Raw genomic sequence first — 14840 nt, 5'->3', positions numbered from 1 at the left:
CGAATTTGATTGTGTTCACACTAGTCTAGGTACTTGTTCCTTGGCAGCGTCACCAATGTCTCGGGACCCAACGCCTATCATATCTCAGAAAGAGAAAGAACCAAGACTAAAATGTCAATCTTGGAATGTAAGTGACTCGACTAGGGCATGGAGGCTTGTCAATCCTGGAATGCAAGTGACTCAACTAGTGCATGGAGGCATGCCAAGAGATTTTCAATCTCTCATCTGAACACATTACACTCCACTTTGACATTCACAGAGTGTTCTATTTACCAAAAACTTGGAATCTTCCTTCTTATCGTGTTTGCGGGTCACCGCGATGGATGTCCATAGCATAGCTCTCAAGCATCAACATAAAATTATCGATACAGGGAAAGCGACTCGGATGAGGCATGGAAACTCACTAGGGTGTCAATCCTAATGAAGTGAACTCGAAGAGATGCAACTACTAACTCTACAAGCAAATCAAACGCACTAAAGCCAAGTAATCTGCCTATGTCCTTCTACACAGCTCTACAGTCATCACGCCCGTTTACCATGCAAATCATATCGGAATCGCAAAACTTGAAGGGAAGCTACAGGGGACTATCAGGAACATATCCTATCATTGTCACAGCATTCTGGAGAGGTACAAAGATCGTGATTGTTCATCCCACAGTACGCAAAAACAGTAAACAGATGATCCTAAAGGGTCGTTTTAGGGTCCCTAAAGCCTCTCGTAGGGTCAAACAACATAAAATACGTATATAAACACTCAAAATAGCGATTTAAGGCCTAAACGGATGCGTTTGAAACCTTCACCGAATCTTGAATGCTCACACTTGAATGAAAGAGAAGACTAAGAGGAACACAATGCAAGAAACAAAACTGAATTTGGATTACCGTAGCCACAGAAGCGATGATTACAAGTTTGAGCAAAGAGGCAGCTCTCTGTGCGTAACGCAATAGTCACTTATCTTCCAAAAAAAAATCTCCCTTTCCCACTAACCTTAGTGTATTATATACCTAGGGCTTTCTAAAGTGTCCGGCGGCCAACTTCTCATGGACCTTTACATATATCATTGGAAAAATTACATCTTTGACTTAGACTTGACATAGACGATTGTCATTAGACTTTTATAGGGTTTGATGTATTAAACATCGGAAAAATAATGTAACCACATCAAAACTTTGGCTGGCTGACCCAACGGGTGCCTTGGCTAGGTGGGCACTTGTGTGTTGTTATCACCTCCAAACACTCTCCCCTTCCTAGCTCGTGTCGTCCCTTGACATGACCATTTGTAGTCTAGTCTTCTTGTTGATGAGACTCCCCCCTTCCTTGATTGAGTTATATCTGACATGTTTTGCTTGTTCAAATGGGGTGCACATTTGCCTTTGATTGATGAACATGTGTTCTTGTGATTTGGATGTTGTGGACAAGGCATTTGTGCATGTTGTTGCACATCTTGCTTTACCTTTCCATTTGTGCATGTTGTTGCACATCCTGCTTTACCTTTCCATTTGTGCAGTTGGTCGATAATACCTGCTTCTTTGGATACTTTGCCTCCTGGTGCAGTTGACTTTTTACTGGAGCTCGTATCTCAAAATGTTTGAGACTTTGACGTGTGTACTAGCATCTCCAATTTGATTTTCTTTGCCACTTTGTCAATAGAGCTTTGTTGGTATCTTTGAAGATAAGAGCTGCTCTTGTCGAAGCATAGTTGAGAACAATGTGGCCCCAATTTATCTCTTTGAAGATCGTGTAACAAATTATTTATTGGTTTCATTTGATGGAAGGAATATATACAATAGAATAGTGATGGGTGTTTCTAAATTAGGGTCTAGAACGTGAATGACCAAAGGGAAAAACCCAGTGAGAAAAAATGCCTTTGGTATACGCTCTTATTGGGGTTGAACACTTGGAAGTTGAGTACCTGTTCATGCAAGGTGAGTGCTCGGGAGAAATAAAGTAAGAGTGCGTAATGCAAATGCCAATTATGGGACACTCTATATGCACACAAGAGTTCTTTCAGTCAAATCATGCGGTGTGAAAAATGAGTTGTTGGGTGCTTCAAGGAACAAATGTAGCACATGTGATATCCAAGGACATCTCAATAGCTTCCACATTTCCAAGAAGGGTTTTTGATGTTGAAGCTTCTCCACTCATTACTCACTATGCATAGTGCATGAGTGTCTTTTGGACTCTCTTCTTCACTTTACCAAACTTAAAATACATAGACTTGGACTCTTATGCTCACCTATACCAGCATGAGCGACACAACATAAATATGCTCAACTCCTCCACCTTGAGCAGAACCTAGAATAGCTAAGACTCTTAGACCACAAAGAATATTACTTGAAGCTTTGGGACTAATGCCTTGCTCATTTAGTGGCTCAGCTGCCCGACTCTTGACTTTTATGCCTTGTATTTTTAATGGCGACTTGGACTTACCTGTTCATGGCCTGAAACCGAATGCTATAAGTTCTTGAGATTAAGGCCTCTATCATTGCTTTGATCTTTGGATGCCACCATCTTTTCAAGTAAGTTGGCATACTTTGGCTCCTCTTGACTTGCTTGTTGTATGTTGATACTTCTTTGTAAAAAAAGTCCTTCAGCTCTGATAGGGCTTCATGTAGCCTTTGCATTAATTTACATGAGAAGAGATTGTCGAGATGTGTGGGTTCTCTGTGATTGAGTTTCCACTAGCAATTTTGGAACCCATCTCGTTTTTGGTCCTTGTGTGACCGTCTTTGGCATTTTATCTTCTTCTATAATTTGATGGACACTAGGCTTTGGTATCTAGACTTGATGATTTCCGTTGTAAAACCCTTGCTTTTGTAATTGATGAAAAGGTATCCATCTGTAGATTGCAGCAGCCTTGGTTGTAATTGGCTTCTATCGGCTTTTGGTTGTCATTGCTTGCTTTGGGGTAGAAGCTTGTGCTGCTTGATTTCTCTTCGTTGTTCCCGATTGAGCTACAATTTTTGGTAACCATATTGGAGTGTTATCTTCATAAACTCCTTGTGCTTCAAGTAGCTTCACTGGAATCATCCACTGATTCACCTGTTTGTGTTGGTTATCTTCGTTGAAGTCTGATTTTAGTACCCAAACTTTTTGCGTTGCCCGCTTGGAAGGTCTTTTTGTTTGCCTTTTGTTGGTGTTCTTTCGCTTGCCCGAGTATTTTGTATTCCGTTGATAGCACGTCTTGCTCCTTGTAGAACTCGTTGGTTGAGGTGGGTAGGTCCAGGCTGTTACTTTAGGATTTTTGGCCCAAAAATTAGTGTTTCCTTGGAAGTAGCCTTGAGCAATGATTGACTCATTTGATGCTATCCACCCTGTCACCTTTTGTTGTTGTGGTTGAACCCATGTTTCATGTATCCAAACTGGGTCTTTGACTTGGATATGCTCTTTGGATACCAACACTTGGTTGACATTCTTCGGCTTCTTCTGGATGCTTTTTTGTGATGGAAACTTTATTTGATATACTTTTTGCTTTGGTTTCCATTGCATTGTTGATGGTGTGGCTCTTGATGTAGAGGCTTTGTGGGAAATTTGATGGAAGCTCGTTGAAGGTAAAGTCGTCTGGCGAGGTTGATATACTTCAATGTTTACCTTTGCTTTACCTTTTCCCACGATTGTTGGCAAATTCTTATCTGCATGGATTTGGGAAGCTTCATGGAGTCTTACCGTTGTTGTTGAAGCTTTTGATTGTTGTCAAAAGAAGATGTTCCTCCAGCTTTCTGTTAGGACCATACTCTCTTTGATATGATGGGAGTTGATTATGTGGAAAGTATCTTTATACTCTCCGGTATTCAATTTGAGTACAGCTTCTGCCACTCCAAATCTAGGAATCGGCATTTTTGAACTTCTGTAAACTGTTTCTTCTAGCTCATTGATTGGTGGCTTTCCCATCATGATCCACGTTCCATAAGTCATTAGATTCTTTGTTGCTTCTGGATCTAGTGCGGCTGAACATGTAACCTTGAGCCCTGTTTGTCTGCATAAATTGAATTTGATTATTGTAGGAGATAGTCCATCTTATTCCTTGTCCCTGTTCTTCTTTTGATCTTGCGTTTGTTGAAGATTTGCCGTTGAACTTGGATGCTTTTCTCCTTCATCTACTTTCCTTTGCACTTTTTCTGGAGTCGGCTTCTTTGAAACAACTTTTGTTGTTTCTTCAGGGATGTCAATAATGACATATTCTTGTGGTTGCTCTGCTTCCTTCGTTTTCAATTTTTCCTCATGCTCCAGGATGTAGCTATCTGTCTCACTTTTTCTGCTTTCACACTCACAAACTTCATTAGCTTCCTTCAACACTTTCAACATAAAACATGAAACTAGGTCGTAGCCCTCTTCATTACAAAACTTGGTTGGAATTAGCTCATTTACACACACATCCAAGGTTGCCAATATTTGAGTCCATCCAAATGGCTCAAATAATTGCTCTGGAAAGGGTTCCGGTATGTAAGCTTCATCGTCCATTGATCTTTCTAGGATGCAATCCTCCTTCACTAAGCTTCCACACTTCGAAGCACCACACATCCAAAGTTCTTGTTTGGTTTGTAGCCACGCAGGTATCTTTTTCCCATTGACTATAGTAGAGTCAATTTCTTCTAAAGGAGTTCTATTCACATCTCTATAGCTATGGTCTTTTATGCTTATTTTTGTGGTGATCTTTTTATGTCTCAAGTAGATACAGTCATAGCCCCAATCTTGAACCATCTTAAGTTGACGCATGAAAGGTCTTCCTAAAATGATATCAAAATTGTTCCCTTTTTCAAAATCTACTATTGTAAATGTATGTTCATATTCAATTCCACAAGAAGTCACAATAATTTGCTCTAAGATACCCAGAGTTTTTTCCGTGTATCCATCTGCAAGTTGCAGCTTCATTCTAGTTTCCTAAGCGCTAGTCTACCCCATTTTTCCCAAATGTCTTTTGTGGCTATGGCTACTCCAGCCCCACTATCAAGTATAGCCAATCTTTTAACTCCTTTGTGTTCCACAGGTAAGGTGGTGTTTCTTTCTTCTCCTTTGCAATATTCCGCCACCTTGTTTATTGGCACAGGTTTAGCTTGTGCACTTTCTTGTTGAGTTTTGTTTGATTGTTCATTTGAGGGTAGATCTTGATGAGGTATCTTTAATCCCATCTTCCCCAAATTTTTGCCTACTTCATCCCATACACGTGGTCTAATCTTAAGCAGTTCAGATAGAGTAATGGTGCATTGTATTGGAGCTGACATCAACTCTTGCATACTCTTTGTATCCATCATCTTGGATAGGGCTTTCCTTTGAGATGGCACCACTCTAGTCTCTGAGTCTTCCTCATGTTCTCCTATGTATGAGGGTAAGGTCTTCAAGAACTCTGGTTTGCTTTCAATTGAAACTTCTGTCCCTGCATCTCCATTTAGAGATTGAATGTCTCCCTGATAGACTTCATGCCCTGTATTGACCTCAGTTATGGGTGCAGATTGGAAAGTCGCACTTCCATATTTTGCACTTCTAATTGCTTCCCACAATTCATTTGTCCATGGCTCATCTATCTCTGGGATAGGTGCCATAAATTGTGATCTTGAACTTGCATCATTAGTGGTGTTGGCCACTACTTGATCATCTAGTTGAATTTCTAGGTTGTTGGTTTCTTGTGCTGCAGTCTTTGCTTGCACATCCTTTTGTGATTCTAGCTCAATGTTTCTTTGAGTTAATGTTTCAACAACTTTTGCCTTAGGAATTTCAAATCCAACACTTTTTGGTTTTGTTTCTGGAGGTGGAATTGGTGCTTCAAGCTCCATCATTGCCTGTGCAGTTTTTACCAATTCCTTACACATTTTCAACCTCTCAGTCTCTACCTCAACATGAGGATATTTCATCCCTCATTGCTCTAGGGTTTGGTTGGGTTTCAATCTAGCCTCATATGCTTCCAGTGCAACATCTAATGGCTCTAGGAATTTGTCTACCAACACAGATCCTCCGGAAGACGCCTTCCTTGGTTTCTTATCGCTCACCACCGTTTTGTTTTTCCGTTCTTGTTTTAACCGCTCCTTTGTCTCTTGTAATTCCGTTTGTAGTGCAATTTGATTTGTAATTTTTTTTTCTTTAATTCTGTCTCTTTTGGCTTTCCAGGATTTTCTCCCAGTCCTCACTGACACACTAGCTGTTTCCCCTTGTTTGGGTTGTTGATCTTTCTACTCATTAGCTTGGTCCTGAGCATTTTCTTTTGCTTGGGCTCTAGTCACTACCTTCACAGGAATTTTGGGTTCTTCCTCTGATCCACTTGGAGAAGGTAACACTCCCACAACATTCATTGTTGTTTTCCCCTGTTTGTTTGGGTGTTTTGGACAATTTGGAACAACGTGTGTAATGGCACACTCCAAACAATATCCAATTATCTCTACACGAGAAAAATTCTTGGCCCAATGATTACCTCCACACTTGTAGCATGGTCCATCTTGTTGAGTCACTGGTGGCACAATTGATGGTTGTTCTTGCTTAACCAGAATGGTCTCTAGTCTACGCTCTTGATTGGCTATTAACATCAGAGTGTCCTCATTCAATGAATAGAGTTTTCTCATAGGTTCTTGCCCTAGCCTAGGTTGTGATACCTCAGCTCTTTGTAAAGCCCTTGATACAACCCTATTTTGAAATAATGGATGATTTGGCAATGCCTTTTTTTTTCTATTTGATGTCCAAATAGTATCCCCCTCGTGTAGGTTTGATTATAGTAACACTCACTCATCTCATGATTGGTCCATTTTTGCTCAATGGCACACCATTTTATTCGTTGTGCTACTTGCGTTGCTAGCTCATCTAGGTTGGTCATTAATTGAGACATAACCACTTTCCTTGTGTTGGTTTCACTAGATGCTAAAAGAGCATTATCCATAGTGATCTTTGTATCACCAATTTCCTCGCCATAGGCTTTACAATTGTCAACTAGGTATAACGCTTCTCTTGTGACTTGTTCAAAGGAAGTACATCCTTTTAAGTGCAAATCTTTCTTGAGAGTTTCATTTTTCAAACCTTCTATGAAGAGAATTGATAATCTTTCATCCTGTGGTAACTCGCGTTCTAGACATCTCTCTATATATTGTTTGAAGCGTAGCGATGCTTCCTTCACTCTCTCATCTTCTTTTTGCTTGAATGCATAGATTTGGGACACTGTGTTATGCTTGATTCCCCTTTTAGAGAACTCCAAAACAAATTCTTGCAACAATTGTTCAATGTTTGAGAAGGCATTTTTGTCCAATGGTTGGAACCAATTCAATGCTATCCCTTCCAGGGTTAAGCCAAATCCCTCATACTGTGTATGAAAATAAAATACTTGTTCGGATCTTAACACTTGTTTGAACAAGGATGCATGTACATATGGATCCCTTAATCCATCATACTTCTTCTTGACACATTTGGCCAATTGATATGGTCTCATTGGTTCCCATTTCAATCATGTATCTTAGCGTGTTGGGGTCTCTCACAAAGACATCCCTTGTTCCTTCTTCTCGTCTTGGAGAAAATCCTGGTGGAATCCCCTTTGAGACATGTTTTGGAAATGTTGATGGATTTGTAAGTCTAATTGGTGGTCTCCTGGTTCCACTCAATGAGGTAGGAGCTACACTCCCGTGAATAGCTATTTTGGATGTTTGAGGTCCATTTGATTCCATAGTTTCAATGTTAGCTTCTTGCAAATCAGTCTCAAAAAACCCTGGTACGCTTACACTCGGTTGAAAGTAGTAAGCAGAGATTGGAGTACCCATGTATGTATATCTTTCTAGCTCAATTGGGCTGATAAGTTTGTACTCTCGTCCATACTTATCTACCATTAGAACTTGCACTCCCTAGTCATCTGTGTATGTGAAGGCATAGAGGTTCTTGTAGTTTGTCAACTCTTCAATGATGGAATTTAAACATCTATAGAAGTTTTTTTGATCCCCAATAGGTAACCTATAAAGACCATCATAAGTGTAATCCATTAGAACTCTCGTGGCTTCATTGGTTTTGATGAACCTCACATTGGGTTTGTCGATTAGAGGATGCTTCTCCTCTAAGTCTCCAGCAATTTCCACTTTTGCTCTTTCAAACTCCCGCATTTTAGTTGATTGGTTTGGCTTCCAGTGAGCTACATGATCACTTGACAAATATCCATGAGCCATGCCTTGAGGTTTGGCTTGATATGATTGATAAGCCTCATGGTCTTGTCTCAACCCTCTTGTTATAGGTGTTGCAGTATTTTTGGCTGTTTGTGTAGGTGGAATAGCTCTGAGTTGAGTGGGAAACCCTAATGATGGATGAGTTGTCATGTTTAAGCCTCGCTGAATACTCTCAAGATAGTCCTTGACAAGAACACCTTGGCTTAGTGCACACAATCCCTTTTTGCCCCTGGTCAAGTCTCTAAAAAGTTAGGAATTTGTGACTTTTTTGGTCTCTGGAAATTGGTTCTGGGTACCCTAGAAGTTTGGAATTAGGAAACCTAGAAAAATTCAGCTAGGTGTGTGCTATTGTCCGCAAGATTTCTTCCTAGCTATACCTGACTCAATTTGGAGTTGTCTATCAAAAGTTAGAGCATTTTTAGTGAACTGCACTTGAAACAACACTCAAAACAGTCTCAGGACCAGAACACAGGAACTTTGGCTTGTATCTTGGCTTCCAGAGGGTATTTTTCACTCAAACTTGAGATTTGGGATGTACTCAAGAAGGTCTACAAACTTATGAAGTCGGATACCCCCACTATGTAGAGGTACATCGATCGCGATCGTAGTTCCAACTCCTTTTTGCATGAAATTTTAGGAGTTGATAGACATGGGTATGATTAGTCTATTCCCAAACCCACTTTGCATTTGGATCACAAAAACTTGAATTTTCTCAAAATTTTGGTCTGGAGGATCAGTGATCAGTGTTCGCCCTATTTGACAACTGTCTTTTGGTTTTTTGACCCTGGTTCTTTTGAGAAAGTTGTTTGTCTAGTCATCAGCTACCTACTCACCAAGTCTCAACTAAAAATGTCACTATGGTACATCGATCGCGATCGTACTTTGGAGCCCAAATTGGATGAAACTTGTGGATATGGTAGACAATGATGTGTACAGTCTACTCCCCAAATCTTTTTGAATTTGGACAAGGAAAAGTCATGTTTTCACAAGATCTTGGTCTGCTAGGTGTATGTGTGGGTAAAGTCTGGTCAAAATCTGGCACTGAGGTACACCGATCGCGATCATAGTTTGGAGCCCAAATTGGATGAAACTTCACCAGCTTGTTCACTAGGCTATTTTAAGACTACCTGCCAGACAGTTTTGTATTTGGACTAAAAAAAGTCAAGAATTTACAGTTTCTTGGTATGAAGTGCCTGATTTTACAATTTTATCTGGTTTGATTGATTTTGATGTTTGATTTGGGATTTGAGAGATACCTAGGCTTGTCCTATGCACAGGCTATCTCTCTGCATGGTTTCTTTCCAGTTTTGATGTGTTTTGGTCTATTGAAAATCAATTTCTATGCCAGTTTAGCAATTTTTGTCTTTGATCTGTATTCAGATGATTTGACAAGTATTTTGAGGTTTCTGGCTCTAGGTCCTTTAGACTTTTATATTTGTATACACTTGAGGATACCACAGCTGAAATCTGGCCAAAATCTGGCACTTAGGTACACCGATCGCGATCGTAGTTTGGAGCCCAAATTAGACCAAATTTGGCATGCTTGTAGACATTGATTTTTTAAGGCTATCCCCAAGTCTTTTTGCATTTGGATCACCAAAAGTCAAGATTTTACAGTTTTTGGGTCTGTCAGGCTAGTTTTACCCAAGTGGCCCGATTTCCTTGATTTTTGATGTTTTTGGGTGTGGTTGCTTTAGACAAACTTGTTTAGAATCTTATCAAGAAGGCACATGTCAAATCTTGTACAATTCTGACACTGAGGTATACCGATCGCGATCGTAGTACCTGGGCCAAATCTGATGAAATTCTGTCTGCTCCCTCTGACAAGTATTTCCCAGTGTTTGGTGCTACCACTTTGTGATTTGAATCAATTTCAGCTCTGTTTGGTTAGATTTTCTAATTTCAGAGTCTTATGGCCCTTTTGCCAAAGTTATGGTTTTCTGGTGTTTTTGACTCTATCTTTTGCCCCAAATCTGACTGGAATGTGATTTACTTATCCTACTCCTAAGTATAGAAATGAAAGAACACAAGAAAATGAATCAATCAAAACAAACAGGATAAAAAACGGATGATGGATCAGTACTCAATCAATACAAAGAAATTTGAAGAGAAAAAATGCTTAAAGCAACGTCACTCACAACTCCCTATATCTCTCAAGAGTAGATCTAGCCAGTCCACCGACCCTAGACTCCACTAAGCACTAAACCAATGTCTAGATGCTTCACTGAATAGTAAATGGAATGGAAATTATCTTTTGGAACAATAAGAAAACTCTGAATACGCACTCGGTCACTCATCACCTAAGATTCATTCCCTGGCAGCGGTGCCAATGTTTGCGGGTCGCCACGACGGACGTCCATAGCATAGCTCTCAAGCATCAACATAAAATTATTGATACAAGGGAAGCGACTCGGATGAGACATGGAAACTCACTAGGGTGTCAATCCTAATGAAGTGAACTCGAAGAGATGCAACTACTAACTCTACAAGAAAATCAAACGCACTAAAGCCAAGTAATCTGCCTATGTCCTTCTACACAGCTCTACAGTCATCACGCCCGTTTACCATGCAAATCATATCGGAATCGCACGAAACTTGAAGGGAAGCTACAGGGGACTATCAGGAACATATCCTATCACTGTCACAGCATTCTGGAGAGGTACAAAGATCGCGATCGTTCGTCCCACAGTACGCAAAAACAGTAAACAGATGATCCTAAAGGTCGTTTTAGGGTCCCTAAAGCCTCTCCTAGGGTCAAAACAACATAAAATACGCATATAAACACTCAAAACAGCGATTTAAGTCCTAAACGGATGCGTTTGAAACCTTCACCGAATCTTGAATGCTTACACTTGAATGAAAGAGCAGACTAAGAGGAACACAATGCAAGAAACAAAACTGAATTTGGATTACCGTAGCCACAAAAGCGATGATTACAAGTTTGAGCAAAGAGGCAGCTCTCTATGCGTAACGCAATAGTCACTTATCTTCCAAAAAAAAACTCCCTTTCCCACTAACCTTAGTGTATTATATACCTAGGGCTTTCTAAAGTGGCCGGCGGACAACTTCTCATGGACCTTTACATACATCATTGGAAAAATTACATCTTTGACTTAGACTTGACATAGACGATTGTCATTAGACTTTTACAGGGTTTGATGTATTAAACATTGGAAAAATAATGTGACCACATCAAAACTTTGGCCGGCTGACCCAACGGTGCCTTGGCTAGGTGGGCACTTGTATGTTGTTATCACCTCCAAACATATCCCTTCATGCATTCACAAGAAAATCCACTAGCAAATAAACTCCACACGAGTCCAAACTCAATAGACAATTTCCTTCAGCTATTCAAGATAGATCTGGGTCATCAAACTCACAATCCAACCACGTGGAAAAAGCACAATTTTCTCCAGTAGGCTAATTTCTGATCATCATCTTAGAGTTTGGACTTGTCTACTAGGTTCTCCTAAGTGTTGGGAACCTTGTGTAATCAACAAAATCACAATACAACACTCGGATAGTGAGATATGTCACTGAGAAGGTTGTGAAATTTGTTGCTCAATTCTTGTGACGCGCTTGCAATGTAGATATCCACACATAGAGCTCAATGAGATGAACACAATGGTGTGCTCAAAAATCTATGCAACAACTATGTGGTGCATTGCAAAGAGATGAGTTCAAAGTAGAAAGAAGAGTCACACAATGTACAGAAGAACACCTTATCTCCTTGCCTTATTCATAATAATGTTAATGTCAAAAACTTTTCAAAGTTTCCTTTTATACCTTGGCTCTAGCTTTAATGGTACAAAGGCTAAACTTTTCCGCAATAGTAACAGGAATTACATCTCAAGCTCATAACATTGGCGCCTTCAAAATTACAAAATGATAGTGGATACTAGTTTTGATAAAAATGTTGCAATCAATTGTGATTGCAAAGATGAAAATTTCCCTTGGTACACACTTGGACCTTATTGTCATTGAAATCTTCCAACAAAGCCATTCCTTGACTTGTCATTGTTTAATGGAGATTTGTTGTTGTTTTTGAAGATAAGAGTTGCTCTTTGACAAGCATATATGAGACATGTAGTTGTTGCTCTAATTCTTTGAAGATTGATATGGGTAGAAATTTCCTTATTTCTAGTATCTGATGTAGAAGTAATATATACAAGAGTATATCAATGAGTGTTTCTAGATTGGGTTCTAAAACCAATATAATCAAAGGGAAAAAACATGGTGGAAAAAAAGTGCCTTTGGTATACGCTCTTATTGGAATTGAGCAGCTGGACTTTAAGTACTTGTTCATGCAAGGTGGGTTCTTGGGAAAAACAAAGGAAAAGTGTCTAATGCAAGTGTCAATTATGGGATTCTATATGCATACAAGAAATTTGTCAAACAAAAACATGGAGTTGATGGGTGTCACAATAGCTTCCATATTTCCAAGAAGGGTTTTCAATGTAGAAGCTTTGCCACTCATATCTCATTGTTCTTAGTGTGTGAGTGTCTTTTGGACTTCTTCGTTCACTTCACCAGACTTAAAATACATAGACTTATTTGACTCTTATATTCACCTATACTAGCATGAGTGACAAGATGTAATTATGCTTAAGTCTTCCATCTTGAGGAGTATCTAAAATAGCTAAGACTCTTAGACCATAGAAAATATTACTTGAAGCTTTGGGACTAATGCCTTGCTCATTTAGTGGCTTAGCTGCTCGACTCTGACTCTTATGCCATGTATTTTAATGGAAACTTGGGCGTACATGTTCAAGGCCCAAAACCCAATTCCATAGGTTCTTCAGATTTAGGCTTCTTTCATTGTTTTGGTCTTTGGATGCCACCATTGTTTCTAGTAGGTTGGCATACTTCTCCTCCTCTTGATTTTTCTGTCTTATGTTGACACTACTTTGTGAAACACCTTCTACGATTATAGTAGGGACCGATGGAGACTTTGGTTTATCTCCCATGAGAAGCAATTGTATATTTTTTTGGGTTCTTTGTGATTAATTTTTCAATAGCAATTTTGGAACCCAGCTTGTTTTTGGTCTTCTTGTGACGATCGTTTGTATTTTCCCCTTTTGCTCTATGACTTGATGGACACCAGGCTTTGGTATACAAATCTGACTATTACTATTGTAAAACCCTTGCTTTTGTAGTAGACAAGGTACCCATATGGAGGTTGTATTAGCCTTGGTTGTGATTGGAGCCTTGTTGCTACATGATTGATCTTAGGTATTCCAAGTTGAGCTACTGCTTTTGGTAACCATATTTGAGAGTTACCTTTATAAAATCCTTGTGCTTTGAGTAGCTTAACTGGGATCATCCGTTGATTCACATGTATTTTTTGGGTAGCTTCGTAGAAGTATGACTTTGGTACCCATACTTGTCACATTGGTTATTTCTTTGAAGGTCTTTTCTCTTGCCTTTTGTGGTTGTTTTTTCTCCTCATTGAGGTATTTGTCTTTTGTTGAGAGATGAGCTTGCTCTTTGTAGAACCTTTTTCTTGAAGTGAGTAGATCCACACTATTATCTTAGGCTTTTGGCCCAAAAATTAGTGTTTCTTTGCAAATAGCCTTGAGTAGTGATTGACTCGCTTGATGCTACCCACACTACTACCTTTGGTTGTTGATATTGAACTTGTGATTGGTATATCCAAACTAGATCTTTGACTTTGATGTGCTCTTTGCATACTAACACTTGGTTGATTCTTTTTGGATTATTTTGGAGGCTTTTTTGTGATGGAAACTTTGGTTGATAAACTTTTTGCTTAGGATTCCATTGCATTGTTGATGGTTTGTATTTTGATGTAGAGGCTGCTTAGGAAGTTTGATGGAGACTCATTGAAGGTAAAGTTGACTTGCGAGGTTGATTTGCTTCAATGTTTACTTTAGCTTTACCTTTTATTTCTATGGTTGGTTATTTCTTTTTTTCATGGATTTGAGATGCTTCTAAGACTATCACTGTTGTTGTTGAAGCTTTTTTTTGTTGTCAAAAAAATATGTTCATTGAGATTTTTTCAAGACCAAACTCTCTTTGACATGATATCAAAGTTGTTGCCTTTTTGAAAATCTAGTGCTGCAAAGGTATGCCCGACTCAATTCTGCATGAGGGTACTATGATATGTTCTAGCATACCCAAAGGTCTTTCTACAAACCTGTCTGCTAGTTGTAATTTCTTCTTGACAGTTGGTCTTCCCCACTTCTTTTAGATTTGTTTTGTGGCAATGGCCACTCTAACCCCAGTATCAAGTATATCAAGTGTTGTGTTCTAGCGGCAAGGTGGTGTTCCCTTCTTCTCCTTCACATTAATCTCCCACCTTGTTTACATATATTGGTTTCACTTTTGGATTCTTTGGTGGAGTTTTACCCATGTTTTTATCTATATGCATATCTTGAAGACGAACTTTCAATCCCATCTTCTCTAGATATTTACCTAGTTCTCCCCATAGATGTGGTCTAATTTTCAAAAACTCTGAGAGAGTAATCTTGCATTGTATAGGAGAAGAGTTCAAATCATTGTATAGGAGAAGAGTTCAAATCATGAAACCTTTTGGTATCCATAATTTTTGGTGTGGATTTCCATTGAAAAGGTACTATTCTAACCTCGGATTTTATTTTGTGTTCTCCTATGAAGGATAGTAGAGTCTATAGAGAGTGTAGTTTGGTCTCTTTAGATGCTATAGACCCAACATCTCCATATAGAGATCATATATCTCT

This window comes from Adiantum capillus-veneris, chromosome 17 (assembly GCF_014529385.1).
Source record: "Adiantum capillus-veneris isolate H3 chromosome 17, ASM1452938v2, whole genome shotgun sequence".
NCBI classification, from domain to species: Eukaryota; Viridiplantae; Streptophyta; class Polypodiopsida; order Polypodiales; family Pteridaceae; genus Adiantum; species Adiantum capillus-veneris.
Note: the sequence above shows the minus strand (reverse complement) of the source record.